Source organism: Chiloscyllium punctatum, chromosome 1 (assembly GCF_047496795.1).
Source record: "Chiloscyllium punctatum isolate Juve2018m chromosome 1, sChiPun1.3, whole genome shotgun sequence".
In the NCBI taxonomy this organism is placed as follows: Eukaryota; Metazoa; Chordata; class Chondrichthyes; order Orectolobiformes; family Hemiscylliidae; genus Chiloscyllium; species Chiloscyllium punctatum.
In genome coordinates this window covers 112,391,842-112,405,752 of record NC_092739.1, presented here as the reverse complement: position 1 = coordinate 112,405,752, position 13,911 = coordinate 112,391,842, and the positions used below count along the sequence as shown (strand labels likewise).

The window sequence follows — 13,911 nt, the reverse complement described above, 5'->3', positions numbered from 1 at the left end:
TTCCAATAGAGGGATCATCCCATGAGCTGACAAGGCTGCATGAACAAATACCTTCTGGTATTAAAGAGATGAAGAAGATGAGTGCAGACAGTCTGATTGCCCAAGGGGGATTTGATTAATTGATTTTTTTCAGAAGATCACAATAACATTACAAACAAAACCTCCCACAGGTTCCTCAATTCTTTAAGCTCTTTATCCCAAAGCTAGAAACATCTTTTGTTTTATTTAAAAGAACACAAGACCTCTTTTAACAAGGATGAGGATGACCCATGTTGTGTGTTGCCTGACTTAAAAAGCACTTTGTATCTCAAACATGATTGAAAGGCAAATTTCCTGCTGTTTTTAATAATTAGAATAAGACCAGCCACAAGATTGTGAAGTTCTTCTGAGGTACTCGAGCATAGAAGTGAAAGTGAGGTTTTTCAAAGGATGAGGGTAATCCCCTCAGAAGTGTGTACAAGTGATTAAAAAGTCAGAGTGAGAAAAAAATAATGGTTAACAAAAGGATTTCCCAAAGCTTTACAGCTCATGCTTAAACTGTTGGGAGACTTACTGATTGAATCTCTAATTTACCAGAAAGATTTCAAACAATTTACAGCCAAACCATGTCAGCAAGGATTCAGAGAGAGAGAGTGGTCATCTAAGAGGGCCATTAATGTATATCTATATTTATATTTCATTATGCTTCATTAAAGATAAACACATTTTAGAAAATGATCTGTTAGCTAATAACAACTTAATGTTACATCTTTTTACTTCAGCTGCGAAGAGTTCCTGATTCTAAACAACAAAGTGAACTTTTCTGTTGGGGTGTGGAAGGGCCAGAGTGAGAAATCACTTGTCCTGTTTCTAGACTCCTTAAGCTTCACATAACTACACCCACCCCCACCCCACCACTCCCACCACCAACAGTCCCACTAAATCAGAAAATTAGTTTAAGACAGGGTAAACAGGATTCTGGCATTAACTGAGATGCTGGTAAGTGAGTGTATGAAGCACTATGAGACTTGGTGTGTAATAGTTTGGTAGGGGAGTGATAATGACAACAGAGCACCTGTTAGAGAGGACACTCCAAACGCCCATCCTCATGAGTGTGGGAGAGTTCAATGTCAGCCTTATTCACCTGGGGGTCTCATTGAAAGCACAGGCATGTGATGGAAGTGGATTTCCCATTGTTTAAACTTGCAGTGAGACATTCTGAGAACAGTGTCCCAAGTTTCCACATAGTTTTCCATAAGGCCAGGTTGAGAAATTTTCTCTTCCCACGCAACTCCACAGAGGAAATCCAAGGTGAATTGGAACAAATTGCAATGTATTTCTTTCATGACAATCCAGTGATTCCTGCTGTCCCTTTCCTGTGCATACACAGACAAGGGAGTGCAGAAAGCCCTCGTCTGACAGCTAATAATGAATTAGGAGACAGTGAGGTCTGCAGATGCTGGAGATCAGAGTTGAGAGTGTGTTGCAGGAAAAGCACAGCAGGTCAAGCAGCATCTGAGGAGGAGGAAAATTGACGTTTTGGGCCGGAGCCCTTCCTCCATGAAGCATGAAGGGGTCTGGCCCAAAAAGTTGATTTTCTTGTTCATCGGATGCTGCCTGACCTGCTGTGCTTTTCCAGCAACACACTCTCAAAGCTAATAATGAATACCTGACATAATGTGATAGTGGACAGGGACAGGAAGCCGGAATATTTAGTTGGGAAACTTTGAGGAAGGATGTGTCAGTGTGCGGCTTTTTGAAAGGCATGGTTTGTAACTTCCTGAATTAGACATTAGTTAAAGCAGTCAATTTCTCTGGCCAGTAATAATAACTTAACACAGAGGTAGGCACTGAAACTTGTTTCAAGATTAGAGTGGTGCTAGAAAAGCACAGCAAGTCAGACAGCATCCGAGAAGCGGGAAAATCAACAGTTCGGGCAAAAGCCCTTCATCAGGAAGGGCTTGTTTAGCTCACATTCCAGATCTGAAGACAGTGTATTCCATCAAATGCTCCACCTTTATAACATCAAAACATACTACTGATGTTCATTCAACAGAACTCTCTTGCTCACAAGACAGAGGCAAGAAAAGAGGGACTGAGAATCTTGTGAGTATTCCTCAACCAACCACTGCTGTTGTTCTGGTGCTATATGTTCAAACCAAGGCTCTGAGGGAACAGGCACTGGTGTTTTGCATCTTTACAACCCACTTTCCCAGGGACTGAATGATGGCTGGACATTATTGCTATCACTTTCTGTAAATTTAGTTTTCCTGCTGACAACATTTTCAAAACTGATTTACCGTATGACCTTATAGAGTCATACAGCATAAAACAGATCCTTCAGCCCAACTCGTCCAGCTGACCAGGTTCCCTACTAGTCCCATTTACCTAAATGTAGCCCTTCTAAATCCTTCCTATCCATGTACCTGTTCAAATGTCTTTTAGATGTCATAACTATATCTGCATGTACCATCTTCTCTGGCAGTTCATTCCACATACGGACTGACCTCTGAGTGAAAAAGTTATCCCTCAGGTCCTCACCTTAAATCCTCTAGTTTTGAACTCCACCACCCTGGGGAAAAGGTCTTGGCTATTCACCTTATCCATGTCCCTCATGACTTTTTAAAAGTCTATAAGGCCACCCCTCAGCCTCCTATGTTCCAGAGAAAAAAGTCCCGGCCTATCCAGCCTTTTCTTATAACTCAACCCCTCCAGTCTTGATAACATCCTTGTAAATACTTTTTGCACTCTTTCCAGTTTTACAATATCCCTCCTAAAGTCGGACAGCCAGAATAATATGCCATACTCCAAATGTGGCGTTATCAATGTCTTGTACAGCTATAACATGACGTCCCAGCTCCTGTACTCAATGCTCTGACTGATGAATGCAAGTGTGCCTTCTTCACCACCCTATCTATCTGTGATGCCACTTTCAAGAAACTATGTACTTACACCCCTCGATGTATCTGTTCAACAATTTTCCCCAAGGCCCTACCATTAATTGTGTAAATCCTGGTTTGTCTTACCAAAATGCAACACCTCACATTAATCTAAATTAAATTCAATATGCCATTGCTTTGCCCACTGGCCCAGGCGATCAAGATCCCATTGTACTCTTAGATAACCTTCTTCACTTTTCGCTATACCACTAATTTTGGTGTCATCCACAAACTTATTAACCAAAGCTTCTATATTCTCATCCAAATCATTTATATGAATGACAAATCACAGCGGACCGACCCAGCACTGATCCTTGTGGTATACTGCTGGTCACAGGCCTCCAATCTAAACCGCCACCTTCTGTCTCCTACGTCAAGCCAATTTTGTATCCACTTGACTAGCTCTCCCTATATCCCATGTGAATTAACCTTACTAAGCAGTCTACCATGTGGAACCTTGCCAAAGCCCTGCTAAAGTCCATACAGACAATGTTTACTGCTCTGTCTTCATCTACCTTCTTGGTCACCTCTTCAAAAAACTCAAATCAAGTTTGTAACACATGATTTCCTATGCAAAAAGCCATACTGACTATCCCTAATCAGTCCTTGCCTTTTCAAATGCAAGTAGATCCTGTCTGTCAGAATGTTTCAGATTTATTACAGTAATGTACCGTAGCTGGAGTTCAGGAATTGTCTTTTGCGCTTTCTTACTCCTTTATACACTCGTCCACATCCCACAACATGTCCCCTCTCACCATCTTAGCACAACCCTAGCTTCACATGAAGTTCAATAGGCTATTTGACAATTGAGAACCAAAAGGACTGCTGATGCAGACAGAATCCCTGTGAAATATTGAAACATTATGGCATGAATACATGTCTTTCTCTCACTCATCTGGAAGAGGGAGTACCTGTCAGTGGATCTCCAAGACACCGCAATTGTATCCACCTTCATGAAAGAAGACAAGACTGATCGTGGGAATTACAGAAGGGTTTCACTGTGGTCTCCCAGGGAGGAACATTGCAAGAATTCGCCTCCATTTCCTTCTCTCAGTGGGTGAAGTGGTCATTTTGGAGATGATGTGGATTCTGTCCTTCAAGAGACACATTGGACAAGATCTCTACAATAGGACAAAACCATGATAAATGCAAAGAGCAGCAGCCTCTAAACCTGCTTTTCTTTGAGCTCACAAAACTCTTCGACTCTGTTAGAAGGAAAGACTATGGAGCACCCTCCTCGAATCTGCTGCACGATACATGATAGCTATCATCCTCACCAATGGGCCAGTACAAGTGTAAGCTGGGGTTAATCAAGGATGGTCAAATACCAACACTCTTCTCCATCTTCCTTACTGTAACATTTTACGTCAGATCCATGAACTCGCCTCTGGAGTGGAGCTTCTCTACAGTATCAGCAAGAAATTATAAAACCTACATTATCTTTGATGAAAACAAAGATCACCTCAAGCTATGCAATCATCGAACTGCTAAACACAGATGACACATGCATGTGCACACGCTCAGAGGCTGAGTTCCAGACCACTGTTGATACATTTATAGAGACATATGAGAGAAGGAATCTTAGGCTCCTTCACATCTGCAATGATCCTCTACTAGCCTGCTTCCATAGAATCCTTGCAGTGCACGCTTCCATCATGTAATACAGTCCCCCAACTATCAAGACAAATAACGAACCACTCAACGGTTTGGATCATTTCTCAAGCCTTGGGCCAGCCTTTGGCAGTAGCAGCAAAAAGATGATATCTGCTCTCCCTCATGCTTTGGAAACATTCAATGTACAGCATTGAATAAACATTACCAGCAATGCCTGTTGAAAATCCTCACAATTCAGTGGCAGGATATTACTAGTTCATTCTGAGGCCAACTTCCCCAGTATCCTGGTTATAGTCAATCAGCGGCACTAGATTGTAATATCATCCACCGCCCTGTCACTAATGTCTCAAAACAAGCTCCCTACTGAGTTTTATCATGGTAAGTGGTTACCAGGGGGGCAGAGAAAATGCTTCAAGGATGTCCTCAAAATCTCCTGAAAACAATGTAATATCCCCACTGAGTCATGGGAATCTCTGGGCCAGGAGCATTCCAACTGGACAAGATACATCTGCGAAGGTGCCCACCACCTTGAGCTTCCCTGACCGGCCCAGGTGGAGGTGAGGCATAAACAGCAGAAGGAGTGTTCGAGACTCTGAGCATCCCACCCACCTGCTTTGCCGAAAACCACAACTTGGTCCTGATAGACTGCCAAAGGAGAGATTTCACATATACTTTGAAATGCATAAATGTCTTGAATCAATATGTGCCAAATAAGGAAAATGCTAGATCACTAACATTAGGTTCTGTGCTAACTATGTAATAGGACTGAAAATATTTGGGACAGTGATTAAATATTTACCGTCTGTTGGAGCTGCCCCTACATTTTTTAGAGACACAAAATGGCCATGATTTTTAAAAAAGACTGTTTCAGCATTTAGACACAAGATGGTTGATCAACTGTTGTTTACAAACTGATTAAAATAGAATTAAAAAGCCTGCTTCACCATTTCAGTGTAACAACAGTACATTTGAGAAAGGGTTTTTTTGAGGCGAAAAAATGTCACGCTAGAAAAAGCACAGCAGGTGAAGCAGCATCTGAGGAGCAGGAGAGTCAACGTTTCAAGCATAACACTTCATCAGGACTGAGGAGGGGGAAGCAGGCTGAGAAATAAATCTGGGGGGTGGGAGGGGGGAAATGTAGGTGTGATGGTGATAGGTGGATGCAGGTTGGAGGTGATGGTGATAGGTCAGTGGGAAAGGTGGAGCGAAAGGTGGGAAGGAAGATGGACAGATCAAGAGGGTGGTGTTGAGTTGGAGGATTGGATCTGGGATGATGGGTGGGGAGATTTGGAAACTGGTGAGTTCAATGTTGAGGCCGTGTGGTTGTAGGCTCTAAGGTGGAAGGTGAGGTGTTCCTCCTTCAGTTTAAGGGTGCCTTGTTTAGGCAGTGGAGGAGGCCCAGAATGGACATGTCATGGGGGCAGTGGGAGGGGGAGTTGAAATGGTTGGCCACTGGTTTGGTTGATGCGTACAGACCAGAGGTGTTCCCTGAACCAGTTCCTGAGTTTGCGCTAGGTCTCTCTGATGTAGAGGAGACCACATCGATAGCAACAGATGCAGTAAATGAATGCTAAGAGTAGAAATAATTATAAAACTTTATAAATAGAATTAATATTCTGATGAACTTTATGCATAGGAAAAGTGATATAATTTGATAAAGATAGCAAATGGAATACAATAAATAATAGAATTCAAGCACTACATAGAGATAAGCAACTCAAGAACATGTGCAAAGGAGAATAGCCAGTAACTCTGGAATGCGAATTAATAAATTAGACAGAAAGATACCAAGGCTGAGAGATTAAAATGATTGTTAGACATCATGAAAACCAAGGGAAGCCAGGGCTATCCTTAGGAGTGTCCATCATTGATCAGGTGTTTCACAGGATTGGTTGTCTAGAGAAAGGGAGAGGGACAGTAACCATGTTGTATGTGAGAATTGTAACACAAAGTATACAAAAATAATGTTTTTCAACGTAGAAACAAAATGCGTTATTGATCTCTCTGTCAATCTGAGCTGTAGATTACGGGAACGTTTGTGTTCTCACATTGAGGCTAGAGGCTAGATTTGGGGAACATCTCTGGCCCTCTCCCTGCATGAACTGGTTGTTTTATTGAATAAAACTCTGCCACATGCCTGAATCCTGTCTACCTCCTGAGTCTTTGACTCCAGTTGGGGGTTACGCTCCTGCACTATCATTGTGAAAAAGTGATCAATACATTCTTACCTTTTTTTGGGGAGTGAGAAGAATATGAGAATTTTTCGTAATTTTGTGCCAAAAAAATCGCACACAAATGACACAATGTTGAGTTTCAAAGTGTGATTAATCATTCTACATGCTTGCTTGAATACTTTCTTTTTTAGTTTTCTCCAAATTGCCCTGAGATTTTCACCCTTTACCACTATTGAACAGAAGGCTTTCTGAAAACTAAATTATTTATTGGATTCATTCCTTCACCACACACATAGGTTTTAAATGTTTCATCAAATTAGAGAATATACATTAAAATAATGGCTTTTAAGATGTTGCCATTTGGTGCAGACCTGAGGAACATTAATTGTTTGTCTGATTTGATAATACACATTCCAGAAAGAATATTTCCCAATATTGAATTTGATGGGCATCAAAAAATACATCAAAAATGTCTGTAAAGAGTTCCCCGGTGGACAATACCAAGTGAAATACTAAGCTACTTGAACCAAAGAACCACAGTTCTCTCAAAGATATCAGAATCTTGGACACCATAGAGCAGGAACTTGGAGTACTGCAGATGTCTGTGCAAATATAACATCCACGTCCCTCTAAGACCAGTAAGAAAGATGGTCCAATAGAAAAATCCTTTTCCAAATGAACAAGCCTAGCATCAAGGTACTATTCACACAAAAGCAGCTCTGCTGGGCAGGTTGTGTCATTCTAATGGCTGACACTAGTCTTCTGAAGCAAATGTTTTATTTGTAACTAGTCATAGCAGGAGACTCCCCGGAAGACAGCAGGAATACTTCAAGGATGCCCTCTGAGCATCCCTGAAGAGATGAAACATCCTCACTGATCCAAGAGATCTCCTGGCTTGTCAGCAATCAAAATGAAGGGTGGCACAGTAGCTCACAGTGCCATGGACCTGGATTTGATTCCACCCTTGGGCGAATGTCTGTGTGGAGTTTGCACATTCTCCCGGTGTCTGCATGAGTTTCCTCCAGGTGCTTTGGTTTCCTCCCAGAATCCAAAGATGTGCAGATTGGACAATTTAGCATGGCTAATCCACCCAAAGTGTCCAAGGATATGAAGGTTAGGTTGGTTAACCATGGTAAAAGTCCCATGCTGGGTTATGGGGATGGGTGGGTCTGTGTTGGATGCTCTTTGGAGGGTTGGTGCAGGCTCAGTTGGCTGAATAGTCTTTAGAAGTGGCATGGTGGCTCAGTGATTAGCAGTGCTGACTCCCAGGGCCAGGGACCAAGGTTCAATTCCAGCCTTGGGTGACAATGTGGAGTTTGCTCATTATCCACATGTCTGTGTGGGTTTCCGTTGGTTGCTCCAGTTTTCTCCCACTGTCCAAAGATGTACAGGTTAGGTAGATTGGTTGTGCTAAATCATCAATATTGACCAGGGATATGTAAACTAGGTAGATTAGCCGGGGAAATGCAGGATTACAGGGATAGGGTGGGGGTGGGTCTGGATGGGATGTTCTTCGGAGTTTCAGTGTGACTTGATGGGCCGACTAGCCTGCGTATACATAGTAGGGATTCTATGATTTTAAGATGATTAATTTAGGGAGGCACTGAACACATTGAGAGACTTCATTCAGCTAATTGAGACTTCATTGGGAATATGAAGATAAAAAGTGAAGGAATTTGAAACTGCGCAGAAACCTCCAGCAACCTCCATGGTGGCACAGTGGTTAGGACTGCTGCCTCACTGTGCCAGGGACCCAGGTCTGATTCCAACATGGGGCAAATCTCTTTATGGAGTTTGCACATTTTTGCCTGGGTTTCCTCTGGGTGTTCTGGTTTTCTCCCACAGTCCAAAGATGTTTGGGTTAGGTAGATTGGCCATGCTAAATCACCCATAGTGCCCAGTGATACGCAGGATGGGTAAATTAGCCATGGGAAAATGCAGGGTTACAAGGATAGGATTGGGGTGGGTAGGGTGAGTCTGGGTGGGACGCTCTTCGGAGGGTAAATGTGGTCTCAATGGGCCAAATTGCCTCTTTCCACACTGTAGGGATCCTTTGATTCAACTTTTGCACCCCACCTCCAAGCACCACCTGTCTTGTATGTTGTAGTCTGAAGATTGCCAATTGCATTTATTCTGACCCATCAATCAGAATGGAAGCAAGTGACCCCTCATGCTGAAGTACTGATAAAGAAGAAGGAACTCTAAACTTAAATACAATAATTAGACTCAGTATTCCTGAGATGGGACAGGGAATAATCAACCATGAATCCTGACTGTTTGCAGTAACCCTCTCTAGAAACTCCATGTGTAGGTATTGGTGAGATCAAGATTGGACTATTTGTGATCCCTCCACAGTTTAGCTGCTAATATTTACTGTATAGTCACACATGCAAAATATGTTGTCAGGGCTCCACTGTACCTCGACAAGGTTGACAACTTTAGGAGAAGAAACAATTCACAAAAACATGTGAAAAAATGATGCAGACTTGCTTGGTACAATACATTCCCTTAAGTAATTAGAATTTATGCATAAACAATTAGCTGTCACTAAAGGATAATTAGCTCAACAACCTCACATGAAGAACCAACATTCTTAAAACTAGTGAGATAACATTAAAATCAACTCCATCTGTTCTTAAATTGGTCTGAGTGTAAACGTTGGGGGTGGTGCTGGAGAATAGGAGGTCGAGGGAAATCTTTGCTTTTATCTGAACAAAACAGCTGGAAACTAGATAGAGCTGGAGCCACTAATATTTGCACCTAAAACAAAATCAACCCCACTCTCCTCTGGGCTGTGTTTCTTTTGGATTAAACATTACTTAATTTTTTTCTGCGTCTTTCACATTATTATTGATCACATTAATGTTTTCCTGCTTCTGTGACATTTTAAATTGATCCAGCACTGAAAATCCCGCAACAGTAAGCACAATATCTTGAAACTGATAAATTCCTCACAGTAATAAAACACAGGTCTTGTCTCTAACTTCCCTGTTAGGAGTCTCCACGTCTGGCTCTTTGGCTAGATTCTGTTTGTACTATCTGCATACGTCACCTTTTTCACATTCATACACAAATGACATGCTATAAATATGATATGCAGTATGTTAAACCTGAATAAAACACTGTTTGGCCTCAACTTGAATGCTGCATCCAAATCCAGGTAATGCATTTTGGAAGATTGTGAACACTTTGGAGTGGGTCAGAAAAAATTCCCACAATTAGTTTCAAATTTGAGGAACTTCAATCACATACTTAGATCGGAGAAGTTGGAACATTTCTCCTTGGAGAAGAGAAAGTTGAGAGGGGATTGAGAGAGAATTAAATTATTAAAAATAATGAGGGGCTTAGCCAGAGTAGGTAAGGAAAAACTGTTCACATTGGTGGTAGATTTGAGACCCAGAAGTATACTTGTAACATCGTTAGCAAAAGAAGCAATGACCATAAGATATAAGAGCTGAATTAGGCCATTCAGCCCATCAGGTCGCTCTGCCATTTGATCAAGGCTGATGTGCTTCTCAAGCTCATTCCCTTGCCTTCACCCTGTAACAACCCTTGATCTCCTTACTCATCAAATGACACAGTGAGAAAAAACATTTCCACATAGTATGTGGTTAGGACGTGGATAGGCACTGCCTGAAACTGTGGTGGGTATAGATTCAATTGAAGTTTTCAAGAGAGAATTGGGTCATTATCTGAAAATGAGCAATTTTCAGGGCTTCAGAAAAAAAGGAGAGAAGGAGCACTAGGTCATTTGCTCCTTCAGAGGCTAGCTAAGAAACGATAGATCAAATGGTCTTCTCTGTGCTGTAACCATTTTACGATTCAGTATTTTATGAGAATTTGTTCTTCTTCTAATCCCATTGGAAGATCCTTCATGAAGATATTTGTATTTTTACTGTAAAGTCTTTGTTGTAAACTGTTAATGGGTTAGAACATTTTTATACACAAGTCCTATTTTGGTGTCATCTGCAAACTTACTAACCATACCTTCTATATTCACATCCATTTACATAAATTATGAAAAGCAGTGAACCCGGCACTGATCCTTGTGACACACCACTGGTTACAGGCCTCCAGTCCAAAATCAACCCTTCACCACCACCTCATGTCTCTTATCCTTAAACAATTTTGTATCCAATTGGCTAGCTCTTTCTTGGATCTCATGGGATCTAACCAGTCTATCGTGCAGAATCGTATCAAAAGCTTTGCTGAGGTTATTATAGAGTCAAGAGTGTGGTGCTGGAAAAGCACAGCAGGTCAGTCAGCATCCAAAGAGCAGGAGAATCGATGTTTTGGGCATAAGTCCTTCATTAGGGCTTATTTTCAAAACATTGATTTTCCTGCAACTTGGATGCAGCCTGACCTGCTGTGCTTTTCCAGAACCACACTCTCGACTCTGATCTCTAGCATTTGCAGTCCCTACTTTCTCCTCCCTGAAGTCCGTATAGACAATGTCTACTGCTCTGCTTTCATCGATCTTCTTTGTTACCTCATTAAACAAAACTCAATCAACTTAGTGAGACACGATTTCCCATGTACAAAGCCATTCTGATTATCCCTAATCAGTCCTTGCCTTTCCAAATACAACTAAATTCTGTTTCTCAGAATCCCCTCCAACAACTTATTCACTACTGACTTAAGGCTCGCTGGTCTATAGTTCCCTGGCTTTTCCTTACAGCCTTTCTTAAATAATGGAACCACATTAGCCAACCTCCAGCACTGCACATGTGGCTATCGATAAGACAAATATCTCAACAATGGACCCAGCAATCTCTTCCTTAGCTTTCCAAAATAGTTCTGGAAAATACCTGATCAGGCCCGGGGATTTATCTATCTTTATGCATTTCAAGACCTCCAGCACCTAGAGATACCAACGCAAGATATTTATTTTATATCTCACTCATCTCCTGTGGTTCCACACATAGATAGCCACATTGATCTTTAAGGGACCCAAGTTTCTCTCTAATTATTCTTTTGCTCTTAATGTATTTGAAGAATCTCTTTGGGTTCTCCTTAACTCTGTTTGCCAAAGCTATCCTATATCTCCTTTTTGGCCTTCTAATTTCCCTTTTAAATATATTCCTAATGCCATTTTCTCAGGATTCACTTGATCCCAGCTGTCTATACCTGATATATGATTAGATTACTTACAGTGTGGAAACAGGCCCTTCAGCCCAACAAGTCCACACTGACCCTCCGAAGAGAAACCCACCCAGACCCATTCCCCTACATTTACCCCTTCACCTAACACTAACGGGAAATTTAGCATGGCCAATTCACCTAACCTGCACATTTTTAGACTGTGGGAGGAAACCGGAGCACCCAGAGGAAACCCATGCAGACACTGGGAGAATGTGCAAACTCCACACAAACAGTTGCCCGAGGCGGGATTTGAACTCTGGCCTCTGGCGCTGTGAGGCAGCAGTGCTAACCACTGTGCCACCGTACCTCTTTCTTTTTCTTGGCCAGAGCCTCAATTTCTCTATTGTCCAGCATTCCCTACATCTACCAGCCTTGGGCCTTACTTCAATTTAGAATTTAACTTTTTGACCAGTTCTATCCTTTCCCATAACTATTTTAAAACTAATAGCATTATGATCACTTGACCCAAAGTGCTCTGTACTCACATCTGTCACTTGCCCTATCTTATTTTCTAACAGGAGGCCACATTTTACTCCTTCTCCATGTATTGAATAAGAAAGTTTTCTTGTACACACTTAACACATTTCTCCCCAGCCAAGCCCTTATCATTACGATAGCCCAGTCTACTTGGAAAGTTAAAATCACCTCCCATTACAATCCTATTTTTCTTATAGATATCGGAGGTCTCCTTAAATATTTACTTCACAATTTCCTGCTTACCTTTTTTTATTCATGGGATTTGGGCATCACTGGCTAGGCCAGCATTTATTGTCCATCCCTAATTGCCCAGGGAGCAGTTAGGAGTCAACCACATTGCTGTGGATCTGGAGTCACATGTAGGCCAGTCCATGTAAGGACAGCAGTTTCCTCCCCTTAGGGACATTAGTGAACCAGGTGGGTGTTTCCAACAATCGATAGATTCATGGTCATCATCGTTAGACTCTTAATTCTAATTCTTTTCATTGAATTCAAGTTCTGACATCAACCGTGGCAAGATTTGAACCCAGTTCCTAAGAATGCTGGGTCATTGGATTAACAGTTCACTGGTAATATCACTAGACCATCACCTGTCCAATAATGCAATCCCAACAAAGTTCCACCCATATTTCTAAGTTCCACCCATATAATTTGACAGTCTCCCAGGAATATTCTTTCTAATTATAGCTGTAATGTTGTCCCTAACCAAAACCAGCACTCTTGCCTCCTTTTCTATCCCTCCTATAGCATCCATATCTCGGAACATTAAACTGCCAGTCCTGAACATCCCTGAGTCACATTTCTGTGATAGCCATGATAACTGCTTGAAGGAAATGCAGTGTTTGCCCAGTGACGGCAAACGGCATGGTGGCTGAGTGGCTAGCACTGCTGCCTCACAGCACCAGGGACCCTGGTTTGATTCCAGCCTTTGGTGACTGTCTGTGTGGAGTTTGCACATTCTCCCCATGTCTGTGTGGGTTTCCTCCGGGTGCCTCTCACAATCCAAAAAATGTGCAGGTTAGGTGGATTGGCCATGTTAAATTGCCCGTAGTGCTCAGGAATATGTGGGCTAGGTGCATTAGTCAGGGGTAAATGTAGGGGAGTAGGTTTGGGTGGGATACTCTTTGGAGGGTCTGTGTGGACTTGTTAGGCCAAAGGGGCTGTTTCCATACTGTAAGGATTCTAAATTGCTGGCACATGCTTCAGAGGTAACATTTACATAGCATGATACCATACAATGATATGTCCATCCCCTTGAATGCTCCCCAATGTGACACATTATTCATCTCCCTTGCTATGCTATTCTAAACCGCAAAGGTTAGCAATTCAGAACTGAGCACTGAAGACCCCACACATGAAGAAAGCAAAGTGAGCCATATAGAGGCTGGCAGTCTGTACGTTTGTGCTAAACTGTGAATTAATGAGTACAGTGAAAAGTTCACAAGTCGCCACCTATGGTGCCATCTAAGGTACAAAGGTGCCAAGATTCAGAATCTTAGGTACAAAGCAGAAAAATAAGGAAAACCAAAGTTAAACATCACAGTGCTTTACCAAATAAAGATTAGAACAAACAAATACAGTTAACA

The 13,911-nt window shown here is 41.9% G+C and overlaps 1 protein-coding gene across 1 annotated transcript in view; it reads right to left on the bottom strand.

Annotated features, from left to right (window-relative positions):
• The window catches only part of LOC140479614 (uncharacterized), a 52,955-nt gene that overhangs the window by 38,243 nt on the left and 801 nt on the right, over positions 1–13,911 (bottom strand). The window lies entirely within an intron of this gene.